At 36.7% G+C, this 8,581-nt stretch overlaps 1 protein-coding gene across 2 annotated transcripts in view; it reads right to left on the bottom strand.

Moving 5' to 3' along the window:
• Positions 1-1,044, bottom strand: part of LOC129727260 (transport and Golgi organization protein 2) — a 129,549-nt gene extending 128,505 nt beyond the window's left edge. For both annotated transcript variants that reach the window (XM_055684900.1, XM_055684901.1), the window contains exon 1: positions 725-1,044. The gene's annotated coding sequence lies outside the window, so the exon portion shown is untranslated. The remainder of the gene's footprint in view (positions 1-724) is intronic.
• Positions 1,045-8,581: the final 7,537 nt, after the last annotated feature.

Below are 8,581 nucleotides of genomic sequence, written 5' to 3'. Positions count from 1 at the left end.
AAATACAGTGAAATTTATTAAAACAGAATTAAATCCCGCGTAAAAGACAAAAACTCAGAACGGTTAAGTTCTCAAGAAAAATCAACACAACCTTCTCGTGAGCTTTATAGCATAATAACTCCGGCAGAAAATTATACCAGAAGAATGGCTAAGCAAGCGAGCTTTGCCAACGTTCACCGATGCTTTAGAGCGACGCTTTCGCCTGAAGTGACGCTGCGGAAAGTTCACGAATGAACACGCAGTACGTCAGCTGATTTTATTTTTATTGCCAAGCCTTTGTTTAAACTAAATTGCTGAAGAAAAATATAATAAACGAAAGCAAACTTTTCACCTTTTCATAATTGCAACATTGTACCTAATAGATTCACTTTGTATTAAATGTCGTTTGCAGAAATATTTCTGCACTAAACAGACTCCACTACTTTTTTGCAAAACGGCAATCGTTTTCAGCGTAATAACATACACACACAGACGTATCGGAAAAACTTGATGACCATCAACACCGTTTCTCAACATAAACCACCCACCGCTGCTGTCCCTGAAACCCCTCCCCTCAAAAGATTTTCACCGGAACTTGGCAAAATGTTTCTCAATCAGCTTTTTTTGCTGCGAGCGCATCACGCAAAATTCACAACAGCATCGTTTTCATCCTTGCGAAACCGCCTCCTACCACCCGGCGAGCATGAAGTATCAATGTATTAGCCACAGTACCACGTGTACTTACCGTTTTCACACCAACACGTACGGATTAGCCGCGACGCAAAAACAACGCAATCAAAAGTGACAATTGTAAGCCCAAACACGCACACACACACTTTCACAATCACTGTTTTCCCTTCCTTTAGATGAAAACCGATAGGAAAAACGCGGCTCACTGATTGCTATTCAATGTATGCAAATCGAAGCACGTGAGGCTTTGATACTGTTTAGCTTGAACACAGCGTCGGCGTCGTCGTTGTAATCAAAGTTGGCTGGCTGGCGCGGTGATCTTTCTCTTCTCTGGCTGCTTGCCCTGAACGACTGACTGAAGAGGCGATCGGCTGTGTGTAGCGCAGCCGTCGTTTCCGCGGCGGTGGTCTGCTCGGCAGGGTTGCCACATTTATATCTGTATTTTTCTTTGAAAATATCTGTATATCTGTATCTCGGGCCAAAAAATCTGTATTAAAAATCTGTAAAAAAATTACTTGCAGAACATATTTAAACAAATTCATTCTTCTCTACATGATGTTCATACAGGTTTTTGTTAAATTTATTTTTTAAAGTTTTCGTTAGTTTAATATTAGAATCTCCTTCTTGTTCTGCAACGTAGCTTCCAGCTTTTTAAATTGAGATCATTAGCTTAGGGGCCATGCAATTTCTGGTTTCAATTATATATTAAAAGTATGCGTTCTAAACAAACCGAAGAGTGTAGATTTATATAAAAAATTCTCACAAATGATCTGTAATAGAAACTTAAAATTACCATCCCGCCTAATGGTGTTCAACAGCTCAGACCAAGTTAAGTCATTTGTTTCAATGAATCTTCCGGTCAAAAAGTTTTTTTTTTCAAGCGTGCGAAATTCGTTAGACAGCCCTTGTCAGTCAGTTGTTGTTACGAATTTGTGGAATTATCGCATCATTTAAATTTTCCAATTTCACGAACGATTTAAGATTACTTAAAGCTGCCATTTTTATAACAGTATCGGTGAAATCGCTCCTCTTTGCAATTTGTTTTACGAATTTTGAATAGAAATCCTGACAAATATTTCGATACGTTCGTTTTCGGGCTTCGTTCAAGTCACATTCCATTTCTTCTTTATCGATACCTACATAATCCTGATGTTGTTTTTTTTTACAAAACTTTGAAAATCGAATCGAATTCAACCTTTAAAATTGATTTCAGTTCATTGGTATAACAAAAAAATCTGTAAAATCCATCGCGTGCGTCGTACGCAGAGGATCGCGATATTTGGCAAGAAATATACTCATGGTTAGTTTTCGTAATAAGCGCGCAACATTGTTATATTCTGTTTTTCAGGTGTGTTTTTCGCGAAATCGTATCGTTTTTTTTAGAGCAGTCAAAGTGTGTACGAGAATCGTCGTTGGTCGATCAATTAGGTAGAAAATGCCCGGTTGACCGAACCCCTAGTGACTCCGCGTCGATACCTTCATGAGGTCGAATTATCTGCAGATAGATCAACAACGCGCAAAAGATTTCGGTGTAAAGAGGATCACCTTACGAGGAGATATCATATCATTTCAAGTTGTCCCAATTTGATTATTGGTACATTGTAAAACTGCACACTTAAAAAATTTCGCCGAATCTCGGCATTGTTTGTGCCGAGATTTGGACAGCCGAGTGCTCGGCAACCATCTCGGCTGAATCTCTTTTGCCGAGAATCTCGGAAAACCAATATTTGACAGATGTCATTTTATGCCGAGAATCGCGGTACACAGTTGACTGTGCTCTCGGCAAATCCAGCCGAGAAGCGGCAAACCAGTCTAACGACCTTTCGGTTATATAAGCTGAATGTTCGGCACAGTGAAGAGCCGTTTTTTTCAGTGGAATCCAATCGCAGAAAATAGTGTTGCTGTGAATCAGGTAGTTTTCTTTCAAAAGATAAATTATAAGCTCGATGAGTTTTAGTAAGTAAAGATATTTATTCATACTAAATCTTGAATACTTATCTTTATCTTGCTCGCCAGTAGGGCATTGAGCTAAACATCTAATCTAAAATTACGTCTAATGCCTATTCCTAAAACAAATAAAATATTGTATTCACACGATTTGAAACTACACTTTTTAAGTTCCAGCCACTTCCCCCCAAACTGTACTACATTTTTTTCTGCTACCGGATTGTAAACACTTGTAATTTGCACAAATTTCAGCCAAACTTGTATCCGATTCCTGTTTGCTCACCCGTAACACGCATAAATTTGCACTATGAAAAATGGCGGCAACTCGTTCATGAGAATGACAGCTGTATTGCCGAAACACGGCAACGAGTAAAATTTGTGCCGAGATACCTGTAATGTTTTTGCTGACCTCGGCATCAACAGTGTTTAACGATAAATTCGGCAAAAAATAGAGACGAGATTCGTCAAGCTTAGTTTCTTGGACGAAGTCTCGGCAAAATGATCTGACAACTGTCGGCAACCGGCATTTTTTTGCTGAAATACCGGTTGAATCCAAAGTTGCCGAGTGAACTCGGATGTTTTTTTGCCGAGCTCGAGATCCAGTTTTAAGTGTGTGAATAAGTTCGAATCGCATTATGAATATCATGGCGGATATAATTAACTTGTTCGCGCGATACTTGTTCTAAAGAACCCGACACTCGAAACCAGCGCATCGTTTACCAAAACGAACCCTGCTGTGTACCTTGCCCTTTCTCCAACATCCCAGTGATTTCTCGTGGAAGTGCAGAGGTGTTCTCGGCTTCCAATAAGCGAGTATCACGTCAACATTTTCCTATACAAATTCCTTCTTTGACCTGCATTATATAGGATGCGGCCGGCGCTAGTATTGCCTGAAATAAAGATTAAGGTCACCAGATTTTACACATTGAGGATGCATGTTGGTCCCAAGCATCATCTGTTGGTTCTCTGGGTAATTACAGCTGATCTGGCAATAACGGAGTAGCAACCGCGGGCGGTTAATCATACTCATGCTCATAACAAAAAAATCTGTAAAATCTGTATTTTTGGCAATATTCTGTAATTCTGTAATACAGATTCTGTATTGCTTTTTCAGTTCAAAAATCTGTAAAATACAGAAAAATCTCAATATGTGGCATCCCTGCTGCTCGGGTTGAGCGCCACAACTGTGTGAGTGCTTGTGATAACCATCATGCATTTGCGGCTTCAAAAGTTCTTCGCTGAAGATGTGTTGTGTGGTGTGCGTAGGTTGGATACACTGGGAGCAGGATGGGTGCTCCGCTGGCCAGAACAAGTACTGACAATGATTCTATTGCGTTATATTATTTTGAATGTTTATATTGTAAAACATCACATTCCACGTTTCTATTTCAAATTCGCTAGGCGTATGTTCAAAAAAAACATACCATTATTCTTCTAGATTTCAAAATTTATTCTATCTTTCTTCTTGTATAACTCCTGAATGCCTGGACCAATTTCCACCAAACTTGGCATACGAGTTCTTTTGACAAAGGAGCTGCTCATAGACGTATTAAAAAGGAGAACGACAATCCCTGAAGAAGGAGGAGGTTAAAACCTTAAATGTAGGCGGTTAAATGTGAAATAACAACTAAACTAAGAGAGTTAGATGCTTGGTGTCAAAGAACAACTTTTAGAGTAGACTTCAATGTTTAATAAAGTTGACAATAAAACTCATGTTTAAACACATTCCAGAGAGATAATTGCAGCTTAGTTCTCAAAAATTTTCTCAGGTTTTCAAGGGAACCAACAGAGTTGAGCTAGCTTCTTGGGTTAGACCTCGTTAAAAGCAAACATAACCGAAAACTGATAAAAGTGAATAGCTCTGCAGTAGTTAAACTTTGGCCTTATGCGTAGAAGGATTTTTTTTATCAAATGGGGTCCTCTCCTCTAAGGATTTAAGGTGAGCTCTCTAACACTTTGTATGTAGTGCTCAATTTATCGTGAAAGTTTCGAAGTTTTTTGAGTAAAATAAATCCTTTTAATCTATTATTTTTATTCTTTTTGCTGAGTTTTTCGGAAATAGAAAAAGTTTAAAAGAAGTATGAATGACGACTGTATGGTCGGCATGCGATCAGACCGAGCCAAGCGCCATTTTCTTGAAAATTGAGTTATTAGCACCAGTGGATGTGCAAACTGTTGATCTATGTTCCATTGAAGAATGAATTCATTTGAACAGTTCATAGGCGTGTTATAGTAAAAAGTCTCTGTTGCACTTTGTACAAAGAACGAAATTTCGTTCGACCATAGTGAACCATAAACACAGACATGGTATCTAAATAAACTGATTGTTTGTGATTTAAGAGCTAACTTTGCGATTTATTTTAATCAGTAACTGATTTCTCCGCTTCAGACAGCTCGTTAATACGACTGTCATCAGAACTAGATAAATAAACAGCCAGGTGGTTTTCGTAGAGCCGAATTTCGTTTCAATGGGCACATCTCTTTTTTTCAAGATCTTGTTGAGCCAGACCGAACCAAGTGCATTTTATTTCCATTTGATTTTTTTTTCAAATAATATTAATTTTTTTCTTGTAACAAACGTCAGGACTGGGTCAATATACGTTAAATCAATAAAATTAGACAAAACCCGCTCCAAAAACCCAGAGCATTTCATATTGATACTATCTTAACACTTAGCACTTGGTGCGCTTTGGCACCAGGAAATAGAGCAACAGAAATAAAGCTTTGCTTGTCTATCAGCTGTATAATTTCTGATACAGATTGGACTAAGAGATAAAGCAGCGTTGATATCTATGTATTACGTTTGACTAGTGAGAAAAATTAGCTTGTTTAATAGACAAGTTGATATGTTGTAGTAAATACGTTTGACCAGACCGAACTGAGGACCAACTTTTAAAATTTTTGTTCGACCAGAGGGAACTGAGTGCATAGGTGTCAAAAATAAAAACCAAATATTTTATTAATTATTGCTATTTTTCGTGTATTTATGATAAAAGAACATTCATCAAGCCCTGTTCATTACATGTTTGCATTGAATTAACGATAAGTTCAAACACGATTAATTTATGGGTGGTCAAACTTCAAATGCTAATTACTCAAAACAATGTGTTTGGCGCTTGGCTCGGTCTGGTCGCACGCCGACCATATAATACAGTAATTTTTTTTCGATAGCTTCTACACAGATCGAATTATTGCCAAAAAATGTAGAAAGTATCATAATGTGCATCAGGTCACAGTAAAGCAAAACCTAGCAGACGAAACCTTTGTAAGATAAATTATTATCATAATCCCTAATATATGTTCCTTCAGTGTCTTTATTGCATGATATGCATTTAAGCTGTCTGAGTGCTGTCTGCTGTCTGAGACATAAAATGAAAATAAAATTTGTAACGGCCTAACTTCGCTTAGCTGTCATGGTTTTTGTTTGTTGATAAAAGAATGGGTATCACTGTTACTGAGCGTGTTTACTTGCTTTGCCATTCACAATGGTATAAAATCCGAATCCCAATCCGCACGAGAGTTACAATTGTCCCCCGAACGTTTTAAAAATAATATGGAAATAGTTTTTGTAATCGAGTAACCATTACTTTTTATAGAAAAACTTGTGTTTATTTTGTTACAAAAGCTATGATCAAAAAACAAATATTTCTTTTATTTTGTTTCCGTGATCATTGAACTACAATTTATTTATTTTTCTCTGAAGAGACACAGACGAAATCATTTCACTTGCGAAACGAAAGTATTTTTTCCATTATGTAGTCACGGTGATAATTCGAAGTATAAATGGCTTTTTGTCTTAGAATAGTCACCAAGAAATTAAGAGGTATATTTAAATTTTTCTGACAAATGCACAGTGACTTTTTATAGAAAAAGTTTCCCCAGTTAGTCACTGTGACTTTTGTAGGAGAATATTTGACAAAAGTTTTGTTTAATAGAGTTCGTGACCTTTTGAAAAAACTTATAAGTTATTAACATCGTCACAGTGATTTTGGTAATCATCTCTTTTGGTTTAGATAAAAGTCAGAAAAAAGTAAACATCGGGCTTTTACCAACAAATGTTACTATTTAGTCACCGTGTTTTTTGTAAGGAAACATATGCCAAATGTTGTCATTGAAGAATATGTGATCTTTCTGAAAGTTCCACGGGATTTTAGTAACTAATAATACTATCTAAAACTTAATTTTTTGGAAGCGCATCAAAATTTGAAGGGGTAGGCGATATACTTTCTCCATGAAAACGGGATTGCATTTGTAAATAACTCTTGGCATTTATCGGAATTTCAACTTGTTCCATATACAGTCGAATTCCCTTGTAGCGACATCGCAAGGGACTGTCGTTATAGCGAAATGTCGCAATAATACGAAGATACAAAGCAATATGTAGAACAGAAGGTACCGTTGAGAATGTCGTTATAAATTTAGCAACGTCGTTATAGAGAGATTCGACTGTACTATTGTCGCAATAAAGAATGACAAGTATGAGTTTTGGTATGCCGTTATAGAGGAAGGTCGTTATAGCGAAATGTCGCAATAAAACGAAGAATTTTAGTATAAAACTGAGGTAACTTTAAGAATGTCGCTATAGCGAGATTTGTCGTTATAACAAATGTCGTTTTAGAGGGATTCAACTGTACACACACTCAATCATTTCTAAATTTCATCGGCGAAATAAAAAACACTAAAATAGCAATGTTCGTGAGTTGGTCACGAATAGTATGTTTTATTTTAGAACTTTGTCACGAAAAATATTCATGAATGTGTTGATAAAAATATGTCTTGCGGTGACAATTTAAAAATAAATAGAAATGGTTCTGGTTTTTCCTATAAATATCACCAAGTTAAAAATATGTAAATGTAGAAAATTTCTAACAAACCACTTTGTGACAATTACTAAAAGTTTGTATAAGGCTCTAAGCCCCGCCTTTTTGACGCTTCTTAAGCATTCCTGACCATTTACGGAACATATTCTTCATACGAATATGAATCTTCTCTTAAAGGTCACCAACATGTCATTTGTGCAGACTAGGATATAGAAGGAAAGCAGTTCAGCATCTGGCGACTCCGTTATCTCGACAGAGAAACGCACGTTCGGTTGAATGTGCAAACTTAAAGTGGCCTTCCTAATTTGTCTCTATGTACGTTTATTGGAACGATTTCAATTCTCAACGAACCCTTCCTAGACAAAAGGGTATTTTATTTCTTCTATTGTATTGTTCTAATACATCCTTTGCGTCTTTTGCCAAATTATTTACTGCATACGCAGATATGTCAACCAGCCAGTCCTCGGGAGAGAAATTACTATTGTTCTAAAAACAAAATGCCAACAAAGAAACCATGTCACTAGAGTTTTGCAAAATGGTTTTTATCACTCACATTTTTTTTTCTAAATCAATTTCCGTGGAAATCACACTTTTAGCTTTGTAAATTTGGCTTTCAAGCACTGTTAGGGGTTGCGGGAAAATTATTTTCAAGTGAAATATAGTGCTAAACTAGCCAAAAAATCTCAAGTTGCGTTTTAATATAACACGCTACGGTGAAAAAAGTTAACCTTAACTTTTCTTTCTAACATTTAACCTCGGCGTCACTGTTGAAATTTTATTTTGACAAAATTCGATTAAAAATGGGGGACCGAAAGGTAAGCCTCCAAGCTTGTGAAGATTTGCAGGAAAATTCCAGTGAACCCAACACAACCAAGTATTTGTAGAACGACCAATATTCAACAAATTTTACCAACCACTTATAATTTTCTCTACATCTTTCTTCATGAACAAGACCGACTTAAGTGATTGGTGGAGTGGAACCAATAGAACTAACGCTCAACCGCGCAGTTCGTGTTTTGTTCTTCTTTAGTTTGAAAGTGCTGTTTGAATCCGATCAGCACGCTTATTTGTACCTATTCATTATTAGGTAGAAATAGAGAATCGAAATCGATATTTGTATACAACAGTGATGAAGTGCTCATTTT

Source organism: Wyeomyia smithii, chromosome 3 (assembly GCF_029784165.1).
Source record: "Wyeomyia smithii strain HCP4-BCI-WySm-NY-G18 chromosome 3, ASM2978416v1, whole genome shotgun sequence".
Lineage (NCBI taxonomy): Eukaryota > Metazoa > Arthropoda > Insecta > Diptera > Culicidae > Wyeomyia > Wyeomyia smithii.
Note: the sequence above shows the minus strand (reverse complement) of the source record. Positions and strands in the feature narration are given on the sequence as shown.